Here is a 15,156-nt window from a genome sequence, read left to right on the forward strand (position 1 = left end):
TTTGCTTTTTGGGTGCTCAACCGATCGAATGGGAGACGCTTGATCCGTTACTGTAGCAATCATAGCGGACAGATATGATCAAGGGGTGTGCCTCAATGATTTCGACTCGCTCTTTTTAGCCAGATTTATTTACCAATTCAGAATAAGAAGAGCCCAGATTGGTCCTCTTATGATGAGCCACCAAAACGATTACAGCAAACGGGATCATTATTAAGGTGCAGTTCTACTATTTTTATTCTTACCTGACCAAAGTGGGGAGAATAAAAACAAAAGTTTTACATGTGGAAAAATAAAAAACGCTGATGAAATGAGATTCATAAACTGTTGATCTGTTGTATTGATAACCACCGTAATGTTAACCAAGTTTATTGTCAATTAAATGTTTTGTGATCAGAACCGGTCCCCTCAAGCTATAACTACATTTTTTGTCTCAAGTATCTCATGTTCATATCAAAAAACCTTATCTATATGAAAGTTGTCTTATTCTCGTCCTATGCCACTTTGCTATTACATTTGTCAGTGAGTAAATAAGCGAGACTATTAACCAATCCGTCTATTTTTTCTGATTTCAACCACTGTGCCCATTTATCTCGTTGTTTGCAGACAGCAAACTATTTTGTGAAGAAAACTTCTTTTTATGCAAAAGTGGAACATTTTTCGTGAGTTAATTGCACAAACCTTTTCTGTTGCAAGTAATAATGTGTCCTGCTCCGTTGTATCTCCTACTGTATACATAGTCATAATTTTGGCAGCTTAAGGGCAGGCAGGTTAGATGCTTACGTCATTACATATTTCACTTAAGATTGGCGTAATTTTCAAATCAACAGAAGCTCAACTGTATTTTTTTCAAGTATGAATTTTACTAGTTCCGGTTGCACTCCGCGTTGAGATTTTTGATCGAAATAAGTACAAAAAAATCGTCGGTTTGTGTCGCTTTTACTTCGCAAAAACCAATCCGTTCTGGTTTTCTGTAGAAATAGGCTATTCATTGCCTTTGGAAAAGATCATCACTTTTTTCTAAAAAATTCCCGCTTATTTTTTGAACAGTTCTACGCAAATAATATGTTAACATACAATAGGTTTGCTTTGGAAAGTAGCTGGCTTTATTTCACCTCCCTAGTTGAGCTTACACGCCTATCTTGTAAGATCTTGTAAGAATCTTGCAAGACTCTTGTACCAAATTGTATTATCTTACAAAAGTCTTGCAAAAATCTTACAAGATCTTACAAGATAGGCGTGCAATACAAGACTCTTACAAGATAGGCGTCTAATCTTCCTGTGACATTTCTTCAACAACCTAAGAAAACTGCGCCCAATTGAAATGCATAATACTCCCTGCTGTGGTTAGATGATGAGTGGGAGTTTTTTTTTTCAATTTTTGATCTTTTGTTATTATTGATAATTTCATATATCGAAAGCAACAATCTTGTTGCGTAGATTTAAGTGAGATGCAAGAGCTGTAGGATTGCAACACAACTTTTTAAAAAATCATTTGAAGTCAATTTGAACTGTGTTGTATTCTTGTACACTTATTCGCCTAAATTGTTAACTTTTTAGAGAAAAGTTACGTGTTCTGTCCGCTTTATCAATTCAGCACTTCTAAGAGCAAAATTTTTCATAGGAGGTTTTTCCAGCAAAAAGTCGCACAAAAAGTTTTTTTTGGTGAGGACCGAAAAAAATGCAAGCGATTGAGTTTTCAACAAAACTCTTTTACTATGTCTGAAATATTCTGAGATATTTATTGAGCACTTTAAATTTCAAAGACAAAAATTTAGAAGCCCTTAATTTTCATAATTCTAGCCAAAGCCAGCCAATTTCAACCTGTAATTATTTGCAGCTGGAGAGGTTAAAAACTATTGAAATTAGTAATAAAGGCAACTCTCAAAATAGAAATAGAACAAGGAGGCTCGGTAATGTACGTTCTCACATAATGTTCCTACCCTGATCATTCCCGTCTCTATTTAATTGTCTACCAAAAGAGGAACAGATAGAAAACCTTCAAAACATCAAATATTGTTCAACAAACAACTGAGTGACAAAGAGTGTTGCTGGATTAGAGGGCCGATCAGACCTGCCAATGGACTACTGGACACAACAAACAGATAAATCAAACTATAGCAAACAATAATTACGACCAAAATGCAATGTCTCTATTAAACACTTGTTGACAAAATGAAAATGGAATCAGACAAAACATGGACTATACAATAAACCAATACTTCATTAAATAAGATATGAGAACTGTAAGTAATGAGTCTTGGAAACAGGTCAACAAATGGGTTAAAGCAGCAGGCATCAACTCGGGTCAATAAGTAGGTTAATCTTATACCTCATAGGAAACAACTGAGACCTGTCTCTTTCCATAATCTGTCAGGTCACATCCAAAAGAACGGTAGAACGGCAAATTATTGAATTTTAACAAGAGTTGTCGAAACATTTAAAACAACAGGCTATTCGAGGGGAACAATAAATATATTCAGTTGTGCAATTTTTCAGCACCATCAGGGCCAATCAACTAGTTTGATAGTATGGCAAAAAAACAAATTAACTCGGAAATGGGCAGATATTGGAAAAAACATTTCTTAAGAAAATCAGTAGTAGCAAGCCAAGAACCCATTTTTTAACGTAAAACCAATACGAAAACAGGATTTGGACGTAATTTAAAAGCTACAAAGTAATTTAAACGCTACAAAGTTGAAAAATTGATTTTTTCAAAACAGCAAACAAACAGAAAACTTGCAACTTCATCGAAACCAGTGTTCAAGGCATAAAAACTAAAGAACAGTGAAAAAAATAGGAATTTAGATTGATGAAAATATTTCGTATTCCTTGTTGGAGTCTCTTTTGTTTTGAAATCCGTTTTCTAGGTAATCGTTTTTGCGAAAGGAGACCAAAAAGAACCACAAATGTTGACAGGTATCAAAACTTCAAGAAAATCTCTCACGAAAACACACTTCGTAGCTCTAAAAGCATCAGCAAAATGATAACAAGCAAGTACTTTTTAGTTCGAAGCAACAGAAGTTTGATGAGCTCCATCAATAATGAGTCTTGTTACTTGTTGTCGACAAAAAGAACAAAAATTGGGAAGTACAGAAATGTTCTCTTTAAAAAAAACTAATTGAAAGCCCTCAAAACCGTTAACCGTAAACCAAAATCCGTAAGTGGATTAATTTAAATATCCCTAAAAGCAATTAAGGGCTTTGTTTGTCAAGAAAGTCGTACGACAACCAAACGAATTACACTTAGAGGGCAAACACAAAAAGGAAACAAATCATGCAAGAGAATGGTTTCGTAGCCATTAGAACAATAAACTATTCACTGAAGTCTTTAATATAGTTCTTTTAACGGAGCTGTCTCTATTGTGATACTTCGATGAAATGTCGTAGTAAGAAAACCAGGAAACATTTAGTTAATTAGAAAACCAATATGGAGCGTTTCTTTAATTCACCTAAAAGAAATTTTGACTAGTATTTATGGAAAATAAATTAAGCGTGGACAAAAATAGGTTAAACAGATGGCAAATTTTAAAACTTCACTGCCATTTTCATAAAACAGAAATATTTATTAAAGTCATGAGAGGCATTAGACAACAACTGAAAGCATTGTATAGTTTCATTTTTAGCCACCTAGGAAATCAATTGGCTCCTTGATTATCCAAACGAAGTCATGGAGCCTCGAAAAGTACGACAATTGAAGGCAAAACAGATGAAGTCGAATAAAGTTTACAAAAACGCATCGTCAAAGCAAATGAAAAATATCATGTTTTCTTCACGAAGCTTGATATTTATTCGTTTGGCCTCACTTGCTTATAATTAGGGTCTGTCAACGGATGGGTCTCGATTTGAAATCATTCTCCTTAGTGTTCAACATAAAAAACAACAAAAAGCGGATTGATTTTGAGAAAGACGGCGCTCAAAAAATCCGAATAAGTATTGATTTTAGGTATTGATTTTAGTCCTTATGTTTGCAATTAAGATCAATTAGCAGATGAATTTTTTTAAACTAAAATTAAATGATGCGTTTTATATAAATATTGAGTTAATTTTTCAAAAAACCGCCAAAGTTTTTTTTCCAGAAGACTCCTATAAGAAACGAAAGTACAAGTAGCTTTTTGGAATTGTCACAGATTGCGACAGCAGATTTTAAGGTCTCTACTTCCGGTATATTTAAACTAAATTGATAAAAGAAAGCGTATTTGGAGCCTTTTTTGGTTTAAAAATTTTGAAACTCAAAAAATTTGGCAAAATTATTAACCAAAACACTCGGATAAAGCCAATCAGGATGTCTCCTCTATCCTTAACAGTTAAAATAAAAACATTGTTGCTAAAGATTTTAACAAATTGTAGCAAAATTGACTGAAAGTTGGTCAAAAAATACGTAAACGTGAATAAAAACAATAGAATGCCGTCTACTATTCACAAAAATTTAAACCTCGATAACTCTCTGCAAAAAACAAAAATAAAAAAAAATCTTTTTCAATTTCATATTCTACGCTAGACGGACTTTTTAATGATACCACTCATAACTCTCTACGATGAATATATCGATCGACGAAATTTGTCTGAACAAAAAACCCACAAATGGAAAACATCCCAATAAAATAAATTACCCGGGTAGCTTCAGGAAACACATCAAAGTCACCCCAAAGTTGGCCATCCAAATTGTCACTGCAGTATTCAATAGCCTGATGGTATGTTCGAAAAGTATTGGGAAGTGTAATAATTTTGTCCAATAAAACTGTTTCAGACCCTGTGCATGTTAATTCAGCGCTGTGGCAGCCTTCATGGCATAGTCTTTTTTGTCGCCTGAAAAAATGATAAACATAGCCCCCTCTCCCTCCCCCGTTTAGTTCCCCCCAATCACGGTAATTATACCATAAGGGGACTATAGTTTCATGGGGGGCTATTACGGGAAAGATCCAAAATGATAACGGGTTTTTTTCCATAAGAAACTCTTACATTTGTGGCAATAATTAGTGTTAACAACTTTTCCGTTGTTGCCCCAAGTATGTTATGAACCCCCCAGATGCAGAGCACGTGCCATTACATAGTAAACGATCATATGCAAAAATATGACACGTGCGTCTGGGGGTTGCAAATAATATGCACCCACTAAGGGGGGGGGGGGTGCATACTAAGGGGGGGGGGGGGGGTGCGTATAAAAATATTGGATCATTTCTATTCTGTTCCTGTTCTCCCCCCCCCCCCAGCTTAGTGAGCATAAATCTTTTATGCTCACTAAGCTCTTACATAGTAACCTTCTATATGACAATATATAGTTTGTAACTGGAGGTCATAAGAATCACTGGGGGGGGGGGGGGGGGGGGGGGGACAGAATAGACCCAAAATATTTCGAAAAATTCGAACCTTTCAATTGTATTTTCTCCTGTTGTAGTATCAGGATTTTCCCAATCTCCCCATTGACTGTCTTCCCTTTTCTGGTTAATTTGGCACACACCTGGATTGACGTCATCAGCTATCGGTTTCGGCTTCCCTTTCTCTTCACAGGTTGGCACAAAATCCCTCTCCATTCCAATATATTCACAGCTGGGAGAAAAGAATTATTTCCTAGATTTCGACACTCATTTTTTAAATGACGAAAACAATTCGAGAAAAAATAATGTTGTCAATGTTTGAAAACGAAATTAAAAGTTGTCATTATTTTTAACTTCGAAAGCTTAAAATACTGAGAACATCTGGCATTTTTGTGTCATTTTCGTCACTCTTTCGACACTTCTTTTTGACACTGTCATCTTCTTATCACTGTCATCTGTGAAAAAAATTTTATCTAGTTTTTATACGACAGAAACTGGTCACAACTCAATTCTCGTCCAACAATTCTTCTGGGTGGAATAAGAGTGGAATTGTGATGGAATTAAGGCGGACGAAGGGGGAATTTCGATTTGTCCACACTCCACCCGTACCACCGATTTTTAACAGCGGAAAATTTTTCCACCCCTATCACCGATTTTTAAGAATGTAACCCAGGTTGAGGTCGCGCTCGAAATCGCCTCTGATCAGACCGTCCCAGACAAGTGGGACCTCTGATCAGACCGTCCCAGACCGAAGTGACCTCTGATCAGACGAGTATGCGCTCGAAGATCATTGTGCGCTCAAAGTGCGCTCAAAGCCGCCTCTGATCAGACGAGTTCCAGACCGAAGTGAGCCCTGATCAGACAAGTTCCAGACCATTGTCCAGACGAGTTCCAGACCATTGTCCAGACTAGAGTGCGCTCGAAATATAGTCCCAGACTAAAGTGCGGTCGAAATCAACTCTGATCAGACAAAAGTGCGCTCGAAGTTGCCTCTGTTTAGACTAAAGTGCGTTCGAAATAGTCTGATCAGAGAATGATTTTGAACATGAACAAATCTCTCAATATCGTTATAACATATTCATTTCATCTATCTTTTTATCAATCCTATATTCAACTAATAAAAAGCCAATCCTGAAAGTATTGCTAATAAAAATAAATGGTGATCAAAAAATGATCAAAAAAATTACTGAGTATGCCATATATTTATGCTTTTAACTGAATAAATGAACTTAGACAGCTTTGAATAAAAACGTCGTGATCTACTTTGATTCAATTTTTTTTTTACTTTGATTCAAACTTTTTTTTTGAGGGGACCGGCAGTTTTTATCAGCTGGACCCCTTGGTTCTGATCAAACCCATCAGATTTTTAGATGAAGTTCTGATCAGAATGCTGTTTTATTGTTGACTCTTACCAGAGACAACAAAAGTCAGTATGAAAACAAAAAAAAACTTGAAAAAAAAATTCGCTCAAATTGGTCTCTGGTCAGACTAGTGTGCGCTCGAATCGGCCTCTGATCAGACTAGTGTGCGCTTGAAACTGCCTCTGATCCGACCGTCCCAGAACAAAGTGGCCTCTGATCAGGCAAGTTCCAGACCATTGTCCAGACAAAAGTGCGCTCGAAGCCTTTTCCAGACCATGTAATTCGAACGCACCGGGAACATGTGTGCGCTCGAAACTCGTCTGATCAGGGGTCACTTCGGTCTGGCCACCTCGACCTGGGAAGCCTCGACCCGGGCATGTATTTAAAATTAAACCTTAAAACAGGGTTCGTTCAAAAATAATTACTGGGTTATAAGGCTGACAAAGAAACAGTTCTTTTTATCATGTTTGAAGTGCGCCGCTCTTGTGAAAACATCTTCAATGTTCAGTTGACAAATTGCCCATTTGCACAAATTGACCGACTTGCACGCTGGTTCGTTCACACATAATTGCAGGCAGTGACCTCTTGACCTCACCGTGTAATGGCCCAAATGATTTGTGTTTGATATTACAACACCTGCCGTCTGTTGGTTCTCAAAAGCAAGAGATCTAAATAGTTATTTATATCAGTCATTAAAGATCAGTTATATCCCAATGATTGTGGAATTTTCCATGATTTTATATCCTAAAACTTTATACCATGAAGTAAAAAAGTGTTAGAAAATAACCTTCTCGTCTCATTTTGATCCTGTTCGATCATGTTCAATTTAAGTGCAAATTTGCAAGATTGATGGTTATCGTGCAAGGTCATGCAAGAAAATGTTGCAATACAATGTATCGTCTTGCAAAATTTTGCCAGAATCTTTCAAGATCGTGCAAGATAACCATTCGAAGTCGACTGGGGAGTAATATCTTATCAGTTCTTACTGCATACAAATTCCGACTGAGGTTGGGTTTTGTCCTGCAAGATCGGATAGGATTATTATAAGATGGAATCAGATATCAATTGTTATCTGATTACATCTTCAGTTTACTTTAATAATTATTGAGGAAAGCATTCAAAGACACTTCTCAGAACTTGTAAATTCTTATAAGAACTCACTGTATGAAAAGAGATCTAATATTGAAAGATAGTTTTTCTGCGCAATCGAGCTTTACGACTATAAAATCTGTACCTAATCGTTTACATTTTCAAAAGATATGTAAATAACAAAATTATTTGGTGCGAAAAATAAAGAAAAAATATCATTGAACTTAAATTTATATTGGTGGGAAATTGATGTAACTTTGTACTCCAAAATTTTTTTATAATTTTTATTGTATCAGATCTGAAATAACCTCTCATCAAACTTTTTATTCTGAAGGATCTGGTAAAAATTAATCTAAATTCTTATGATAAAATTCAGTTTTACGAGCTATTGTTGTATAAAATTGCATATCACACATCTTCTAAGACCTTTGACAGAAAAAATTCATTATATCAAAAAACTTTTATCTTGTGCAATTTTATGCGACAGTTTTATGTCAAAAAAAGATCAATGAGTCAGCAATAATTAAAAACAAATTTCAAACAAAACATTTTTTGAGTAAATTTCTAGCTGGCTCTCAATCAATTCCTGAAACCGTGAAATCATTTTGTTCTGACTGAAGCAATTGTCAGTGTCGTTTTCAAGATTCCCAAAGTGAACGTTTGCTATAAAAGCGTACGATTTGAGGTGTAATATATTGGGAAAGATGAACTATGATCTACAAAAATGAAATATCTCAACATGGTGAAAAATGCATTTCAAAAACGTTAAAAAAAGTTCTTGTACACCGTTTTTACTTTCGCAAATTTTCAAAGCATCTGGATAGAAAATTGCATCAAAAAAGTTGTTCTACAGCAATTTCAGAAACCACAAATGAGGTTCTAATTGATATTTCAAAATGAAATATTGTACAAATTTTTTTCACAATCAATATAAAAAGAAGTTTCCTGAACCAAAATTTGACAGAGAAAAAACTATTTTTCTTTGTTGCTTAAAATGATGGGTCTGATTGGGTCTGATGGGCATCAGTTGAAAATGAAAAATTTCTCTTAGATCTTTTATTGAAATCTTTAAAAAAAACAATTTTTTTCGATAATGCCTGACTGCATAGTATTGACTGACAATCCTATCCTTTACTGCATCATACAGCAAAAAGGTGTGGAATTAAATGAACCGAAGATCAAATATTCTAGACAAGAAAACTTTTAGAAAATCTCAATCTGACAATTACATTCCAAAGTAAAATTAACACAAAAATCCCTACACAGAAAACAGAGGTTATCAAAGAAAAATATGAAAACTATGTAGTTCCTAATCACTGTGAGGACTCCTGTTTGAACAACTTGGAAATGATTAGCTACAAATAGTGCAAAAAAATGACCAAAACTGATCATATTTTTTGAAATCGTATTGCTCCAAGCTAAGGAAAACAATAAGAACTTCTATAAACAATTTCCTATAAGTTAAATCAGAAATATTTGATCACTATATATTTTCACCGAACTGTCTGAACAACCGACTATTTCAATTAGTTAGAGTTATGAGTCTGCAATACTATTGATTTTCTACCCTGAGCCAAAGGATATTCGTTATCTGTGAAAAAAAAAAAGACTGATACAGAAATTATATCAAGCGAATTTGGTTTGGTTTTCTATTGGTGCATTACTTGTACCAAAAATTGTGTAACGACAATTATTAAGTTATGATAGCAAAAAAATTATACATACTGCTGCTCTCGCATTTCTCGGGGCCAAAAAAACAAAAAATCAAACTATATTGAATGCTTTCTGTGTTATTGCACGAATTATTTTTATTTCTCCCAATTGTTTTATTCGTTGTCTGGACAAAATACCCCAAAGCCAAAATACCAAATGTAACAAAATACCCAAAATACACCTAAATTTATTTTTTTAACGTTGAAACTACCGGAACGATTATTTAGTGAGTGCATTTGTCCATGCCTCAGCGGCCCGTGGGACTTAATATGAAAGTATCACAACCGAACATGTGATTAAAGTATCAGTTTAATCGCCGAAAAACATTATTGTAATACCGAGTGCTAATTTGTAATCGGATTATTGAACGAAAAGATGAAGGAGAATAAATTGGGCTGAATGGCATTAGGTGTTTTGTGATGCAACCATTTTATTCGTTGGTTGAGGTCTTAGTTGTACTCAAATTTGTATTGTTCTCAATTGATGCGGATTTTCAAAAGAACAATTCTGATTAGTTAGAGTTAAAAATAGTATAATCTGGTACGTCTTGTAAACTTTAGCATAATTGATTGTGATGATTAAAAAAAATCATGAAGCCAATACTTAGGTTACTTTGAGTTGATCATATTAGAAGGACGGCAAAAACAGTCAATTTTCTTAGCTACAGTGTGGAAACAGACCAATCGGTTTCTCCGGTAAAAAAAATTGGGATCAATTCATATTTGGAAAAACAACAACAACTCCAACTGAAAAAACAAATAAATTGCTCGCCATGCGAATTAAAACAAACCAACTTCAGATCCCAGAGCGGAATAACTTCTGGTCAGAACAATGTGACCCTAGTCTAAAGGGAAAAGTTAGAGTTTATTGTCCAGACTTTGTTGCCAACCTGGGCCGCCCATTTCCAGATATTTTTCCAGACTATAAAACTCGAGCGCTTAAGGCACTGGTACCCAGGTCTAGGTACAGACTTATGGAAAGACAACGCGCGACAAAATCTACCATGAAAAGACCATACTAGACTCATTTGAGCTATGAAAAGACTTATGCTGGACTTTAAGACATGATGGTCTTTAGCTCGAGTCAGATTTTTCTGTTTAGCCGGAGCCAAAATTTTACAAAAGACTTTAGCTCGAGCCATGAAAAGACTTTAGCTCTACTTTAACTAGGAGCCTCGGCCGTGTAATTTTAGTCAATATTGCCCCCACTAGACATTTAAGTCTTTTCATAAGTCGAAGTCTAAACCTGCGTAGGAATTCAAAGCGGGTCTTATCAGAGGCGACTTCATACTAGACACCTCGAGCCTGAGCAGTCACTGCCAGGATTTGAAACAAAATCAAAGAGCACTTGCTGAAAACGAAATAAAAAGGGTTGACTTTAAAAAGGATTAAATTTTCCATGACTGTGGAATTTTCCATGATTTTATATTCTAAAACTTTACCATGAAGTAAAAAAAGTGTTAGAAAATAACCTTCTCGTCTCATTTTGATCCTGTTCGATTATGTTCAATTTAAGTTCAAATTTGCAAGATTGATGGTTATCGTGCAAGGTCATGCAAGAAAATGTTGCAATACAATGTAATGCAATAAATTTTTGCCAGAATCCTTCAAGATCGTGCAAGATAACCATTCGAAGTCGACTGGGGAGTAATATCTTAGGATTTGTCGTGCAAGATCGGATAGGATTATTATAAGATGGAATCAGATATCAAATGATATCTGATTACATCTTCAGTTTACTGTAATAGTTATTGAGGAAAGCATTCAAAGACACTTCTCAGAACTTGTAAATTCTTATAAGAACTCACTGTATGAAAAGAGATAAAAAAGGTTAAATTTTCCATGATTGTGGAATTTTCCATGATTTTATATTCTAAAACTATACCATGAAGTAAAAAAGTGTTAGAAAATAACCTTCTCATCTCATTTTGATCCTGTTCGATTATGTTCAATTTAAGTTCAAATTTGCAAGATTCATGGTTATCGTGCATGGTCATGCAAGAAAATGTTGCAATACAATGTAATACAATAAATTTTTGCCAGAATCCTTCAAGATCGTGAAAGATAACCATTCGAAGTCGACTGGGGAGTAATATCTTAGGTTTTGTCGTGCAAGATCGGATAGGATTATTATAAGAAGGAATCAGATATCAATTGTTATCTGATTACATCTTCAGTTTACTGTAATAATTATTGAGGAAAACATTCAAAGACACTTCTCAGAACTTGTAAATTCTTATAAGAACTCACTGTATGAAAAGAGTTCTAATATTGAAAGATTTTCTGCGCAATCCAGCTTTACGACTTTAAAATCTGTACCTAATCATTTATATTTTCAAAAGATATGTAAATAACAAAATTATTTGGTGCAAAAAATAAAGAAAAAATACCATTGAACTTAAACTTATACTAAGGAAATTGATGTAACTTTGTACTCCAAATTTTTTTATAATTTTTATTGTATCAGATCTGAAATAACCTCTCATCAAACTTTTTATTCAGAAGGATCTGGTAAAAATCAATCTCAATTCTTATGATAAAATTCAGTTTTACGAGCTATTGTTGTATAAAATTGCATATCACACATCTTCTAAGACCTTTGACAGAAAAAATTCATTATATCAAAAAACTTTTATCTTGTGCAATTTTATGCGACAGTTTTATATGAAAAAAAGATCAAGGAGTCAGCAATAATTAAAAACAAATTTCAAACAAAACATTTTTTGAGTAAATTTCTAGCTGGCTCTCAATCAATTCCTGAAACCGTGAAATCATTTTGTTCTGACTGAAGCAATTGTCAGTGTCGTTTTCAAGATTCCCAAAGTGAACGTTTGCTATAAAAGCGTACGATTTGAGGTGTAATATATTGGGAAAGATGAACTATGATCTACAAAAATGAAATATCTCAACATGGTGAAAAATGCATTTCAAAAACGTTAAAAAAGTTCTTGTACACCGTTTTTACTTTCGCAAATTTTCAAAGCATCTGTATCGAAAATTGCATCAAAAAAGTTGTTCTACAGCAATTTCAGAAACCACAAATGAGGTTCTAATTGATATTTCAAAATGAAATATTGTACAAATTTTTTTCACAATCAATATAAAAAGAAGTTTCCTGAACCAAAATTTGACAGAGAAAAAATTATTTTTCTTTGTTGCTTAAAATGATGGGTCTGATTGGGTCTGATGGGCATCAGTTGAAAATGAAAAATTTCTCTTAGATCTTTTATTGAAGTCTTTTAAAAAAACAATTTTTTTCGATAATGCCTGATTTCATTGTAATGACTGACAATTCTATCCTTTACTGCATCATACAGCATAAAGGTGTGGAATTAAATGAACAGAAGATCAAATATTCTAGACAAGAAAACTTTAAGAAAATCTCAATCTGACAATTACATTCCAAATTAAAAATAACACAAAAATCCCTAAACAGAAAACAGAGGTTATCAAAGAAAAATATGAAAACTATGTAGTTCTTAATCACTGTGAGGACTCCTGTTTGAACAATTTGGAAATGATTAGCTACAAATAGTGCTAAAAATGACCAAAACTGATCATATTTTTTGAAATCGTATTGCTCCAAGCTAAGGAAAACAATAAGAACTTCTATAAACAATTTCCTATAAGTTAAATCAGAAATATTTGATCACTATATATTTTCACCGAACTGTCTGAACAACCGACTATCTCAATTAGTTAGAGTTATGAGTCTGCAATACTATTGATTTTCTACCCTGAGCCGAAGGATATTCGTTATCTGTGAAAAAAAGGACTGATACAGAAATTATATCAAGCGAATTTGGTTTGGTTTTCTATTGGTGCATTACTTGTACCCAAAAATTGTGTAACGACAATTAATAAGTTATGATAGCAAAAAAATTATACATACTGCAGCTCTCGCATTTCTCGGTGCCAAAAAATAAAACAAAATCAAAATAAATTGAATGCTTTCTGTGTTATTGCACGAGTTATTTTTATTTCTCCCAATTGTTTTATTCGTTGTCTGGACAAAATACCCCAAAGCCAAAATACCAAATGTAACAAAATACCCAAAATACACCTAAATTTATTTTTTTAACGTTGAAACTACCGGAACGATTATTTAGTGAGTGCATTTGTCCATGCCTCAGCGGCCCGTGGGACTTAATATGAAAGTATCACAACCGAACATGTGATTAAACTATCAGTTTAATTGCCGGAAAACATTATTGTAATACCGAGTGCTAATTTGTAATCGGATTATTGAACGAAAAGATGAAAGAGAATAAATTGGGCTTAATGGCATTAGGTGTTTTGTGATGCAACCATTTTATTCGTTGGTTGAGGTCTTAGTTGTACTCAAATTTGTATTGTTCTCAATTGATGCGGATTTTCAAAAGAACAATTCGGATTAGTTAGAGTTAGAAATAGAATAATCTGGTACGTCTTGTAAACTTTAGCATAATTGATTGTGATAAAAAAAATCATGAAGATAATACTTAGGTTACTTTGAGTTGATCATATTAGAAGGACGGCAAAAATAAACAATTTTCTTATCTACAGTGTGGAAACAGACCAATCGGTTTCTCCGGTAAAAAAAAAATGGGATCAATTCAAGTTTGGAAAAACAACAACAACTCCAACTGAAAAAACAAATAAATTGCTCGCCATGCGAATTAAAACAAACCAACTTCAGATCCCAGAGCGGAATAACTTCTGGTCAGAACAATGTGACCCTAGTCTAAAGGGAAAAGTTAGAGTTTATTGTCCAGACTTTGTTGCCACCCTGGGCCGCCCATTTCCAGATATTTTTCCAGACTATAAAACTCGAGCGCTTAAGGCACTGGTACCCAGGTCTAGGTACAGACTTATGAAAAGACAAAGCTCGACAAAATGTACAATGAAAAGACCAAACTAGACTCATTTGAGCTATGAAAAGACTTTACAATAGTAAAAATTTTGGCGGAGCCAAAATTTTACAAAAGACTTTAGCTCGAGCCATGAAAAGACTTTGGCTCTACTTTAACTAGGAGCTTCGACCGTGTAATTTTAGTCAATATTGCCCCCACTAGACTTAAGTCTTTTCATAAGTCGAGGTCTCGACCTGCGTAGGAATTCAAAGATGGTTTTATCAGAGGCGACTTCATACTAGACACCTCGAGCCTGAGCAGTCACTGCCAGGATTTGAAACAAAATCAAAGAGCACTTGCTGAAAATGAAATAAAAATGGTTGACAATTTTTACCTCTTTGACAGTTCTGAGCCAGGGCTAACAGAGGTCATATGATAAAAAAGTGAGCAGTAAAACCAGCCACGACCAAAACAAAACTTTCGCAAACCATACATTTATTTTGAACTCAGTTGATCAATTTTATTTGATTTCACAATGACTTGCCAAGAAAAGCAAAATTTATTTAAATATGAGAAATCGTAAGAGCTTTCCTGAGTTCTTCTTGAAAATATCCCCGTGAAAAGAATTCAAAAGCTCTCAAGTCTTGTGCAAAATAGAGCAGCTGCGTCTCTCGTTTCCTCAGAGCCAAAATATTGAGTTTTAATGAAGCATCGGCTAATTATGCTCTTCGCTATTTATAAAGTACGCGCGTCAAAAAAAAGTTGTTTCAAGGAATGGGCATAAATTAGTCTGAACTCTTTACCAAAAGGTTTGAAGATACTTTAGTAAAGACTAGAAATTCAGCTTA

Source organism: Convolutriloba macropyga, chromosome 1 (assembly GCF_964194025.1).
Source record: "Convolutriloba macropyga chromosome 1, txConMacr16.3, whole genome shotgun sequence".
Lineage (NCBI taxonomy): Eukaryota > Metazoa > Xenacoelomorpha > Acoela > Convolutidae > Convolutriloba > Convolutriloba macropyga.